Genomic DNA, 14,172 nt, shown 5'->3' on the forward strand with positions numbered 1-14,172 from the left:
CACATGTGAACAATCAACCAATAACTACCACTGCAAAACTGATTTCCGAGCCCGCTCAGCCACATCTCACAGGTCCAATGGCCAGTAAAGCGTGTGAGGTTCTCCAACCTTGCAAGCCCCGCAAGTGCATCAAACCAAAACGGCATCAGAGACTATAGGCAACATAGACATACTACAATTAAGCCTTCCGGTTGGTTAAAGGCAATTTCTAAAGCCGGCTCAAGCCATCAGCAGAATTATAGGAAATCCATAACCGGCGCAACAGTACTGATTAATGACCACAGCAGTAAAAGAAAACCACCAATCCTTCTTCTTAACATACACCCAGAACAATCTCCTGCTGCTACAGGTGAGACAATAAACAATAAGGATGAGATATCATCCAAGCTTAATAAAAAAAACAAAGCAACAACATCTACTCTGAAGAATTAAAAAGTGGGTACCTCCATAATCGAAATTCCTCTGTAGGCCCATCAGACAATATCCTTGTCGGACTTGACTTCAGACTAAACTCAGAAGGTAACATATCAGGTGCTGCTATTGAAGCATTACAGCTCAAAGTACCACATCACCAAGATCATCATAACTCCTTAAAGCCCAGAACCAGAAAGCTGCCACTCATAACCACTGCTCAAATTCACAATGACACACAGCAGGAAGTAGGCACTGGTAGGCCAGAGCAGGGATTATTTCACGCTAACAGAGCTAACCGGCACCCCAAGGAATTAAAAAACTTCCCAAGAACCTAAGCATCTGGCACCCTTCCTTCAGGCCCACAACCAGACTAAAAAACCTGCCACCGTACTGCAACAATGCAAAACTCAGTCAATCCTGCCTCAGGATCACAGCTCCTCATGGACAAGAACAGTTACCCCCCATTGGAGCAGAGTGAGGATCACAGTTCCCTATCAGAAAAGAGCATCTACTATAGTCTCACCAATGCATCAATCCCCCATGAAGCAACATGAGTTACTGGTCACAATCAATATGTCTCTGGTGGCCACAATGAATGCTCTTACATGGCAATCAGAGAAACTTAAGTCACAACTAGAGCTGATCAAAGCTTTTGCAGCGTTTATTGCCAAAATCGAGGCTAAATTCATTAGCATAGAGCAAAATGAGCAACTCCAGAGCCGAATTGGAAAAGACAAATCCCTATGTGACTGCCACGGAATAGCAGAAAAACTATGCACCTTACTGGAGGTACTAACATCTATCATCTAAGAGTGGAGACTTGCACTTGGTCACCTCGACAACCACCCGGGCCTAAAGACATCTCCTCCAACATTGGACTCAGCAAGCCTAGAAAAAAAAGTATTCAATCACGAATTAGCTACAGGAGACTTGGAGAGCCCAGCAACCCAAACCTTAGTAGAAACAACTATGAAAGCCACTGTGATAAGGGGCCAGGCAGCTCAATTTCCAAATCCTTCTGTTCTGCTCCCAGCACCAAAACAGATGCCAATTAACCACTGCTAGGACTACCCCAGGTCGGTCCCACTCAAAAATACACCTCATGCCTACACATCTCGCAAAAGTTCAACCGTGGGAAAAAACCTTTCAAATACCAAACAGGACACCGCAAAACAGAAGAAAGACCATTGGATAAGGGTACGCTCCAAAAGATCCAAAAAAACGCCTACAAAAGGTCAAACACTAAGCGGTCAAAGAGAATATGAACAACTACCATTCAGACACACAAGTCCATAACGTCAGTGAGGTCAAAAGTGTATCCTCTTTTTTACCCTTTGGGCGCGGCCGCGATTCTGCGCCTGTGCGACACATTCTGATCGTGGGTGCGGTCATGACAGCGGGGAGCCGTCATCAGCACACGAGCACTGTGTGCCATGACGGCTCCCGGCCGTCATCAGCACCGAACGGGTTAAGAGAAAAGAAATAGGAACAAAACCTGTAGAACCCCAGGAAACTATTCAACTTCCAGCAGCCATGGCTCTTGTTCTCCCCTAGTTATTTATGGAACAGGATCCCCCATTGACAAAGGTCAATCAACAGCACGCTTTTTGCATACTGCTCCTACACAACCAATTACCACTGAAATTGCCAATTCCAGCAAAATGTTTAGAACTACAGACAGAAACATGAGGGTACAAAAAAAAGAAGAACCTGCAAATACTGCATTGGTACAAACAAAAAGAAGAACCTGCAAATACTGCATTGGTCAAGGGAAGGATAGTGATAGCCAAAGGTGCTGGGCTCCCACTCCCAGCTCACCCCGAAATGAAGAAGTAACTGCAATCTGACCGTGCACCAATATAAAATACAGTGGAACTTTTTATGGACCAAATTCTACTAAACTGGTATAAACACCACAATACTGCTCAGAGGATATTCCCAACTGCCTTAATCAATCCAACCTACTTAGTAATTTTAAAGTGATTACAAACCTGACTAAAATAACCACAGAGAATATTATGAGTATTGAATTCTGAATGTTATCGGACCGTACCAAGAGAAGAGAATCCACAATAATCCCATTGAAATTACTTACACTTGCGGAAATAATCATGAGCATCAAAACCTCCTTTGAAGACTGGGGCATAGCGATTTCAAGACGTACGACACCCAAGTGACCGTCTACCCTCAAGCCTCAAAAAGAGCCGCAAAGCTTGCAATCAACTACTTACAGTGTTTTAAGGAAGCAGGACACTCACAAGCCACCACAACTCAGTGCAAACTAAGTATATCACAACAGTTCATAAACACAGGGGGCCCAATCAGAAAAGTTGCCATGGGCTATGTGAAGGAAAACAGCAAATTGGGCTGGAGCTAGTTAGCTCCTACCCTATCAAGCAACCTACAAAATTGCTCCTGGCATCAGTACACAACGGCTGCTTGTAATACAGATCTAAGGATACTCTCATGGAACATAGCCAGATTGTCTAGTATACTCAAATTGCCACTCATAAGATCCCGGATGGCCACCTACAACTTACTTTGCAAACAAAAATAACATATTTGGAAGGCCCTCTTGTGGCCTCTCAATATATCTTAATACCAGCTTAGAATTAAAGTTTAAAAAAAACTCTTGTTGAGTAGTTCCTATAAACCTATATAGGATATGCTTGTTTAGACACCATAGACTGTGAGATTGGTGTTCAGACTGATTCCAATCCAGACAACCCCACCGGGTATAGAGCAAGTTCTACTGAGGGTTTGGATTGTACAGCGGGGGCGCTCAAACAGTGCAGTAAGGGTATGTAGTGATGAACATAAAGAACAAACGTTGGACGGTGCTACCAGTGGGGAGGAAAACCCTGAAGCCTCTCAGAAGTGATCCGGCATAAGGTACCGGAACACCACACAAAATATACAGCAGGTACTGGGCACACGTAAGGTATACAAAACTCTTGGTTGATTTAGTTGGTTGAGACAAAACGAGAGACAACGGTTTGTATGGTGAAAACAATATATTAGACTTTATATATGTCTTCTTTCTTTTGAGTATTTACAGAACGCCAGCCGACACGTGTTTCATCACCAGGGTAGTGCCTGTGACTCATCAGGGCTGTAAAAGTATATGATACAAAACTAAGTTAAATGATAGTGGAAAACACAAAATAAAAAGCAAGGAATAAAAAACAGGGAAAAAAAACTGGGAGAGAAAAACTCTAACAGCAATCCTCAAAGGGTAAATGACCTGTGTCATTTGAAAGCTGCACCAGGGAAGAGTGTCCAAGCGACTGTGTGGTAATTAAAATAATATATTGTGTCGCACATTAAGAGGCATGTGGGAAATGCAGTGATGAGTACTAACGCACATTGAGAAGCATGTGCGAGAAGATGTCAGGAGACATCTGTGTGAGGGATGGGGATGTGTTCGGAGGTGAGTACCCAGGATGTAGTGCATGCGAGGTGTCTGAGAAACAAACAAGAGGGGGTTTGTAAATTTGAGGCAGGGATGATGCGGGCGGACAAGCCAATTCGAATACTCGCCTGGCAAGTTGAAGCCCACGCAAAGGAAAAGATAAAATTGCTCACAGTGGTCTGACAAATAAGAAGCATAGAGCAGGTTGTAGAAGCTAATTCTTCAAGTGCATGGTGGTCTGTGGTATAAGTGATATAAAGGGGTGGGCGGAAGCAACATAGTATAGAGGATATGTGCCTCTCGGGTGGACATATAACATACGTGTACATTATGCTAAAAGGGGCGGACATGCGGTGTGTATTTGGCGTGCCGTGACATGGAAGAGAAATACATAACATAAACTAGTCCATAATACTGGTGCTCAGACATGGGAACACGGGTAACATGGACCATGGTCCATAATCATACGGTTATTGGAGAGAAGCAAACATGGAAAGTCATAACATGTTGAAAAAATCACGAGCACAAACATGGGTGACATGCAAGCATCCAACTCGTGGTTATTGTCTATCATATTCTAGTAGAAAAACAGAAACTACGACAATGTAAAAAACGGTCACATAAAAAATCGTGTGCTTACGATGGCGAACCACATGTCTGGATGTGGGATAGAGAAATCATAGCGCATGCACAATCATGCAAAAAAATCAGGTGGCATATGTGAGTATAAACACAATTTAAAAGGACCGATTGTCGGTATGCAAGAAGAAGCGCAGACAAAGCCGAAACATATAACGACTGTAAGGGGACAAATGCCTCTGTGGTATACTGTTACATAATCATGTGAAGAGACAGCACAACATATCAAACAGTACAATAATTGCCGTGATGGCCTAAGACTAAAATACGATCCCAGTGCGCAGTGTGCATGGTGTCGGTAATAGGTGCATGGAAAAGGAGGAGCAAATACCTGAAAAGGGCGCTTGTAATCAGGGCTGTGAAGGTAATGAAGACAGCGTTAAGGAAGGGCCATGAGGAAAGGTCGAAAGTATGGCAACGAAGAAAACTAGTGCGATAGAAACCTGGGATGCAGGCATCTATTAGGTGACTCACCGGTGGAAAGAATCAAATCACGGGTAGGTGGTAGAGGGCAATGTAGAATATTGAAACGGGTGACTTGCTCACACAGTCGTGTATGACTGTCGTGATATCTCCTAAAACAAGAAAGTGAGCGTGAAATCACCGTACTGTGTAAAAGTACGTGTCGTGTACAAACACATACAGCAAATACGGAAGTTCAGATGCCGTGTGTGGGCAAGTGGAGTTACCTTTGGAAAATTATGTGGTAAATTCGTCTCGTCCGGCAGAAGTAATCAGGAGATCGCGGTGCTAGAAATGCCGGGGGTGAAATACCAGACCTCGGGGTTGCGCATGTGTACTGCGGATGGAAACAGGAAGTGAGGGAAGGTGAGAATGCAACTAGAACACTGAATCTCAAGTGTGGGGTGTGACAGCAGGCGAGCGATAGGCGCTAGCTGACAGAGGATACTGTGCCCCAAAATGTGGGTGTGCATACAAGATGAGGAACCAACTAACACAACGTTTTCAAGGAAAATCCGGGCGGAGGGAATAAAAGGGATGGCATGGTAGTCGTGAGGGACGGTGTGCCGACGGTGGGATCGTATTTGTACAATTAGGGCTCTACCTGAAGTATTTTGAAGTGGTGAGCGGAATTAAAACAGTAATATGCAAAACATTCAGACATAAAGACACAGAAGAATGTTAAGGACATAATTGAAAATAGAAGGCAGTAATAAAGGCAGGTGCCTCGATGATAAGTAAATGGAAAGAACTGTGTCATGTAAAGAAAAACTGAAAGAGCGGAGTCACAGAGTATGTGAGAGACTGATCTCGCGGGGGGTTCACGTTGGATAGTGCCGTCACGTGGAAATAGGTTGTGATGAAGGACATTTTGATTCCACGACATTTTAAAGAAATGGAGAAAGACAGCAAACAAGCTACAAAGCTGAAATATCACAGATGAATCATGTGTCCAAAAAGTTTTCTAGTTCTGAGTCCATGTTTTGGCCGTACTTGACAGTGTGCCTGGGATCCTGTTGGTGCATGGCCATGCGCCAACAGGATCCCAGATATCCGATGGCCCAACACATAGCGCAATGCGCCAGTCAATCAACTCACAAAAAATGTGAGTTCTATGGCATAGACATCGCCAAACCAAACGTACGTGGTAGCAACCGTGAACTCCGCCTACGTAGACTGGAAGCCACTTGGATCATGCGTTTGCACACTGTCAAGTACGGCCAAAACATGGACTCAGAACTAGAAAACTTTTTGGACACGTGATTCATCTGTGATATTTCAGCTTTGTAGCTTGTTTGCTGTCTTTCTCCATTTCTTTAAAATGCCGTGGAATCAAAATGTCCTTCATCACAACCTATTTCCACGCGACAGCACTATCCAATGTGAACCCCCCCGCGAGATCAGTCTCTCACATACTGTGTTTATACTCACATATGCCACTTGATTTTTTTGCATGCGCTATGATTTCTTTATCCCACATCCAGACATGTACTTTGCCATCGTAAGCACACGATTTTTTATGTGACCGTTTTTTACATTGTCGTAGTTACTGTTTTTCTACTAGAATATGATAGACAATAACCACGAGTTGGATGCTTGCATGTCACCCATGTTTGTGCTCGTGATTTTTTCAACATGTTATGACTTTCCATGTTTGCTTCTCTCCAATAACCGTATGATTATGGACCATGGTCCAGGTTACCCGTGTTCCCATGTCTGAGCACCAGTATTATGGACTACTTTTGGGTATGTATTTCTCTTCCATGTCACGGGCACGGCAAATACACACCGCATGTCCGCCTGTTTTAGCATAATGTACACGTATGTTATATGTCCGCCCGAGAGGCACGTATCCTCTATACTATGTTGCTTCCGCCCACCCCTTTATATCACTTATACCACAGACCACCATGCACTTGAAGAATTAGCTTCTACAACCTGCTCCATGCTTCTTATTTGTCAGACCACCGTGAGCAATTTTATCTTTTCCTTTGCGTGGGCCTCAACTTGCCAGGCGAGGATTCGAATTGGCTTGTCCGCCCGCATCATCCCTGCCTCAAATTTACAAACCCCCTCTTGTTTGTTTCTCATACACCTCGCATGCACTATGTCCTGGGTACTCACCTCCGAACACATCCCCATCCCTCACACAGATGTCTCCTGACATCTTCTCGCACATGCTTCTCAATGTGCGTTAGTACTCATCACTGCATTTCCCACATGCCTCTTAATGTGCGACACAATATATTATTTTAATTACCACACAGTTGCTTGGACATTCCCCCCGTTGCAGCTTTCACATGACACAGGTCATTTACCCTTTGAGGATTGCTGTTAGAGTTTTTCTCTCCCAGTTCTTTTTATTCCCTGTTTTTTATTCCCTGTTTTTTATTCCCTGCTTTTTATTTTGTGTTTTCCACTATCATTTAACTTAGTTTTGTATGATATACTTTTACAGCCCTGATGAGTCACAGGCACTGCCCTGGTGATGAAACACGTGTCGGCTGGCGTTCTGTAAATACTCAAAAGAAAGAAGACGTATATAAAGTCTAACATATTGTTTTCACCATACAAACCGTTGTCTCTCGTTTTGTCTCAACCAACCAAATCAACCAAGAGTTTTGTATACCTTACGTGTGCCCTGTACCTGCTGTAAACCCCACCGGGTATGTTCGCCTGTTTACCAGTTAGCTCTCAGCACCACTGTAAACTCCTTTTACCAAGGAGAGAATAGTTCTTGGCAACTATAGAACATGACAACTCTGTCTCATCAGGGATCGTGGAAACAGTACAGTGCTTTTCGCTCAGTCACTCATGCTCACTTTGTCTCAGAGAGATATACAGAAGAAACAGTGGGGAGGTTTTCAATAGGCATTTATTGAACCAGCGTCATTCTAGTGTAAAAAAGTGTGCTGAAACAACCATAAGACAGAAACAGATATAAATGATTATAAGCACCAACAGAGTAAAAGGATGGTAGATTTCTACCATAGTGCTAAAACAATGAATATAGGCAGGTATAAAAATACATGACAGTATTAATGCGCACTCCTACGATGCAACCCTAACTAGATGTACCTAAGTGCACCTAGGATGTATGCAGGTGTAGAGCTAAGAATCCCTCTAGGATAAAGTCAACACCATTACCTGAAGTGAAAGACTATTGGACCCTGTCTTGGTCTTGAGATGGACACACTGTGAGGGATGTCAGACCACTGCAAGCTGGAGTGTCTGCGTGCAGGAACCTCAGCATCTTGCTTCAGTGTCCCCCTGCCTCAACAAAGATATGGTGTTTATTTACCCAAAGTGGGAGCCTCAGGGGATCTACCTTGCTGTGTCATGTCAGAATTAGGAGGATGATGGAAGGAATGACCCTTATACATAGTTATTATACAGGAGATGGTAGTCATGCGGAGCTTCCAAGAATACTCATGGATATTGGATGAGGTTAGTTTTCAGGGAAAAACAAACTACCGGTTAGCAGTACCTTAACTAGGTTAAAGGCCAGTCCCAAGAACCGTTATGTAGTGAAATGGCAGGGGAAATTTAGGTGAGAGGGTAGGTTGCTACCTGAGCCTATATTGGGATGCCTATATGAAACATAACACTCTCAGTCGAAAACAGCATGGCTCAAGCTATAATAATAAAAGGTACAAAAATTACGGATTGTAAGACAATACACCTCCTGATTAATCTATATTTTAACAGATTAGGCTCAGAACAGGCAAAAAAGATGACACAGCTATGCAATTCACTAGACGGTATTCTTTGTGACCATCCTAATCATGAGATAATAATCTGTGGCGACTTTAATTTCCTCCATCTGGAGGCCCCAATGCCTAAACACACTCTAGCAAGAACGCCGTTCAACCAGCTACTGAGCCTGTTCAATACACTCTTAAATCAATTCAACATACAATAGAACACAGTATTGCAAACTTACAATTTCCCAAAACCTTTAGAGGAGTAAGCGCATTACATTATGCATTCACCACTGCCAATATCATGGAGCGGCTGGTGAGTTTTGAAATCCCCCTACTTCAAGCAAGTGATCACCTCCCACTCAGTATGGAGCTACACTTAAAAACAGTGAAGCATGACCACCTTAATGTAATTGGCACTTCAAAAGGAGATAAAACAATTAAGTTGCCGAATCAAATGGGCCCCAGTCCCCCAGGAAAAATTTAAAACCTATAGATCCACTAATGGCTCTATGCTATAGGAGCAAATGGGGAAACTCTACTTGAAACAAAATCATTTGTTACATTCACTTTAGAATAGGCCCTTAAATACTCCCTTGAAGGCCTAAAGCAATTCATCTTCACTAAAAGTGCCCTATACCAGCAAGCAAACAGGAGATCGCCAGCACATGGAAATTACTTAACAAGATGCAGAAGCACCATCTTAAAACTGACTTGTATCAAAAATTGAAGGAACAATTAAAATCACACGTGGCTGGCCTGGTCTATCAAGCAAGAAAAAACAGAGAAAGAATGGCTACATGTATATTCCATTCCAGGCAAACACAGCCATGCCGAGTTTTGTAGCTACATGAAAAATTAAATGTCCTAAGATGGTCCACGCACCAACGCAATAGATGAGGCACAGAGAACATAACACATAAATGAACTGTGCGTAGCCAAAACATCCAGTACTCAGTTTAACCACAATTTCAGTACAGATCTCAAGGGGTCCAATAAACCCTTACATTTTACAGCAAAATTAAGCTCTAACACCTTGTCAAGAATTAGCTAGACAGGAGCTCTAGGACCAAAAGTCACCCCAGCCCAACTTTTTAAGAATGACAAATTTATGGACTTTGATATTTTACCCACTATACCACGTGTTCAGCTACTGGGCATATCCCCCAAATTTGGAGAGGCTCGATACCACATCCACTACTTAAGAAGCGCGATAGATTAGATACTGGCAAACACCGCCTTATAGCAGTGCTTGATATTGAAGCCAATGGTTAAGCCTCACTCCTCCTGAAAGACCTGGAGCGTGGAGGGATGAAATCTAACTGATCACGTTCTGTCAAACCACTTTTAAGGCAAATATATCAATGACAGACAATATCATGGCCATATCCTTTTTAATTCAACAAACCCTAAACAATAATATTCATTCTTTCTATTCATGTTTTTTATTGATTACTCCTCTTCCTTCAACTCAGTGGACAGGAACAAATTGTAGCAGAAACTACAAAGCTGGGGCATTCCAAATAATCTGCTGTAGGCAATAATGTCGCTACACACCTACACTTAGGTGATGATTAAGCTTTCTGAAATAGTCAAAACAGGGAAAATACCGACAGACAGTGGATTAAAGCAGGGGTGCGTCCTGGCCCCCCTTTCACAGCTGACATGTTCTCGGCCTTATAACATGAGAATCTGTTTCCACCAAACATTGGGCTATCTAAGATTACATTACTACAATATACTGATGATATAGTGTTACTGGACCACTCGTGAACAGGGAATCAAAAAGCCCTGAACGCTCTTCATAAATGTAATGAAATAAACAAGGCAAAGACAAAAGTGGCTGTTTTCAGATGAACGAACAAGAAAGTAAGCACTGTTTGGAACCTAGTCACCATAAAAGTCCAAAGGACAAGCACCTAAAATTATCTGGGTGTGTGACAGATAGCAAAGGGAGGTATTAAAATGCATTGGGGCCACCTCAAAACAAAGTCGACATGGTCATCATGAGACAAAGCCAACTTAACACAATTTTAGCGCACCAATCCACAGCACCAATTCAACGGGTTCTCCAAGCCTCCCTTTTACCAGCACTTAATTATAGCCACAAGGCCTTTCCGGGCACTGTAAAAAAATTACTTGACAAATTTCAACTCCAAGCATACAAGAGAATTTTTAGACTACCAAACCACACAAGAGGTTATATATGATCAAATTAGAACTGGGTTTAGAGGTGCAAATGTGGTCGAACATTGGTGCATTCCTAAAATACCACTATAGGAGTATCAAGGCACATTGAAATCAATCCTCCAACAGATCTTCATCCAAAAGATGAACTCTTGGTGGAATTATTTAAACAAATCAGCGGACACACTTCAAATAGATCTATCAGTGCTAAACAAAAAATAGCTTTCACACTCTGCCCTTAAAAATATTCTTAAAAGGCAGATGAAGTCTCACTCAATGCAATCTGACTTGGCAAACAAAATTAAAAAGCACTCTGGCTTTTCTAGCAGTGGCCACTTCATACAATACCCACAAACAGCAGTATCTGTGACTACAGTAATACCAATAGCGCGTGATTGGAAAGACATGTTTAAAACATCATGTCTGCAACGTTGATGTGCCTACAGACCAAAGAGATGAACCCAAAATGGCACTTCCTCTCCATGATAGTTAAGAGCATACTTTGCAGCTACCAAAAGAAAACATTTAATCATTTTGTGTGCTGCTGCCCCACGCTCTTGAATACCAGTCGTTCCCTGTTATAATCTTTGTTTCTCCCACATGGGACACAGACAACAAAGGCTACGAATTTGATCTACACCATAGTGGAGCCATGTGATTTGCTAAAATTCGGCAAATACATCAGCCTGTTTGTTACAAGTATTACTTAAAGACACTGGGATGCCTGCTCGCCGCCCTATTTAAGATCACCTGGAACAATTGCATTTCAATGTTTTGTATGAATGGTTTTCATTTACATTACGTTGGATCTTTTAAATGCTTTTTACTAGCCATTATTTCACAAGATGACTAGACAACAAGTTGTTTCATGGCTTCCAGATCTTATGTACCTTAAGAAGTATCTTGCACAGGATTGAGCAGACATTCTTCCTCAGTTATTATTTATTTATTTTATTATATATTTATTTTGTTACGGAACTTATTTAAATTTGCTTTTATTTATTCGTTAATTTAATACATCAAGCATTATATGTACAGTTTGCAGAGTCTTGTTATTTTTGCACAACAATCATCTAGTTTTACCTTTGGCCTTGTCCCTGTACTTGTAATGTCTTTTTATGGTATTTATTTACTGCGGGCCAGCATATGATATGTTTCGGAGCTCGTTTAGGCCTGTGAAACCACCTTTTACAATCTTCATACTCTCCAGAAAAAGCTTGATTTCCATTCAGGCCTCTGTATATACATTGTAATGATTTAAATTAATTATACAATAATATAATTTATGACTGACTATAGTATTATGTCTAATAAAAAATGTGCATGTTTTTAAGTTGAATATGTGTCATCATTTATTAGCCATTCCTAAGGGCTGGAAAAAGGATTCTTATCTTGTATGTGTGAATGTGTTTTTGTTTCTAATCAGGATACTTTGCATCTTGTTATGTTTTGCCCTTTTTTTAAACATATGATGAAGTCTCTTATAAATTCATTAGTGTTTGGGAAGCGATTCAAAAGCTTTATTCGAGGATTTGTCTCATAAAAGCGCAAACATACATTTAAAATACATCATTAAACAATTGTTTCCTCGTTAAATACAATAGTTTAAAAGAGATTAAACAAACATACACAATTGATTAAAAACAAATAGATATGAAACTTTGATACATAATTACACGGGTGCCAGAAGAGATGCTCCATTCAGTGTACTCTTGGGAACAGCCCTCCGTCTGATAGACCATGCCCAACCCAGATACTTAGCTGTTGCTAACACTACAGGCATATGAGTGGAGGTACAAATGATTCGTAAGGCCTCTACACCCCTAGATGTCCCGAGATTTTTACAAACAGGGACTAGCCAAACTTTCCTCGGGATGGCATAGGCTTTACAGGAGAATAAAAAGTGGCCTATACTTTCATTTGGTGCACCACAGGCTGGACAATATAGAGTGGAGGAGCTCCTCCACCTACCTGTCAGTGATCTCAATGGAAGGGCACCTGATCTTAACTGGAAAAAAAGCTTCCTGTCCCCAGGGTTGGTTATACTATCCCAGTAAGGTTCCAAAGCTGGATACAGTTTAGCTTCAACAAAAGCGCCGTCAGGGAATCAGATTTAGTTTTACTCCAAACCCTTGCAGCTACATGATCCCAGTATAGATCTTTAATCACTTTTTTACTCGGAAAGAGCTCCCCGGTTTGATTATCCCATAAATTTGAGAGACCAAGATCACATAGAGAAGACCTAAGATTTTTTAGCCATTCTATCTTATGAAAGATATCAGCATTTATTATGGCTAGAAACCCCTCAGCGTAATGCAGGATCTCCGGGGTAGTCCAGAGCCGTCTCCAATAAAGAATCGGGCGCAACCTCACTAGATCACTAACTGCTCTCCTCCCCAGGTCAAGAACAAGGGGAATCAGTGGGGTGCTCTGCGGGAGTCCTGTAATTCCCCTAAAAAACCTGTTCTCAGAGGTCTGCAAGGGGAGAAGCTTCCCAAAGCCCCACAGCTCTGCCCCATATAGAGCAGACCCAAGAGCCTTGGCCTCAGACACTGCCAAAACGTGTTTTATTGGTTTGGACCTGGATTTTTTGTGCTCCACCCAAAGTGCCCCCGAGATTTGTTGGTGCCTCAAGACCGCCATTTCTATATGCTGGGACCATCTCGAATCATTTGTTATCTGGATCCCAAGATAGGTGAATACGGTAACCACCTCTAGCAAACAATTATTCAAGAATATTTTCGGCCTGGATCTACGTTTTGGTGCAAAGGCCATCAGCTTGGTCTTACCCACATTGACTTCCAAGCCATGCTCCCCGCAAAAAGAATCAAAGATGTTCAGAGCTCACTGCAGACCGCCTGGAGTTTTGGATAGAATTAGCGTATGGTCGGTGAACATCAGGATCGGAACCCTGAGGCCCGCCAACGATGGCGCATCTACGCTGGCGTCCAACATTCGAGCCACAATCCCACTTATGAATAATGAGAAAAGCAGGGGGGCCATTGCGCACCCCTGGCGCACTCCACGTTCGACCGGGAAGTTATCAGAGGATTCGCCATGCATGCCCCATTGGATTTTAGCGAAGTTGCATTCATGCAACCTCATAACCAGGGTAAGTAGCTCAGCCGAGAGACCCATTTCACTATAAACTGCCCAGAGCTTTCTTCTTGGGACCAGGTCGAAGGCAGCCCGAGGTTGACAAAAGCAACATACAGACTGCCTTCGCCTAGCACCACTGTCCCCCACTGTAGCAGAGCAAAACGAAACCCCTGGTCAACTGTGCTAGTGGCCCGCCGAAAACCAGCATGGTAAGGGGACAGGGCATTGTTCTCATCAACCCAGTCCATCAATTTATTA

The sequence above is a fragment of the Lissotriton helveticus genome, chromosome 4_1 (assembly GCF_964261635.1).
Source record: "Lissotriton helveticus chromosome 4_1, aLisHel1.1, whole genome shotgun sequence".
Classification (NCBI taxonomy): domain Eukaryota; kingdom Metazoa; phylum Chordata; class Amphibia; order Caudata; family Salamandridae; genus Lissotriton; species Lissotriton helveticus.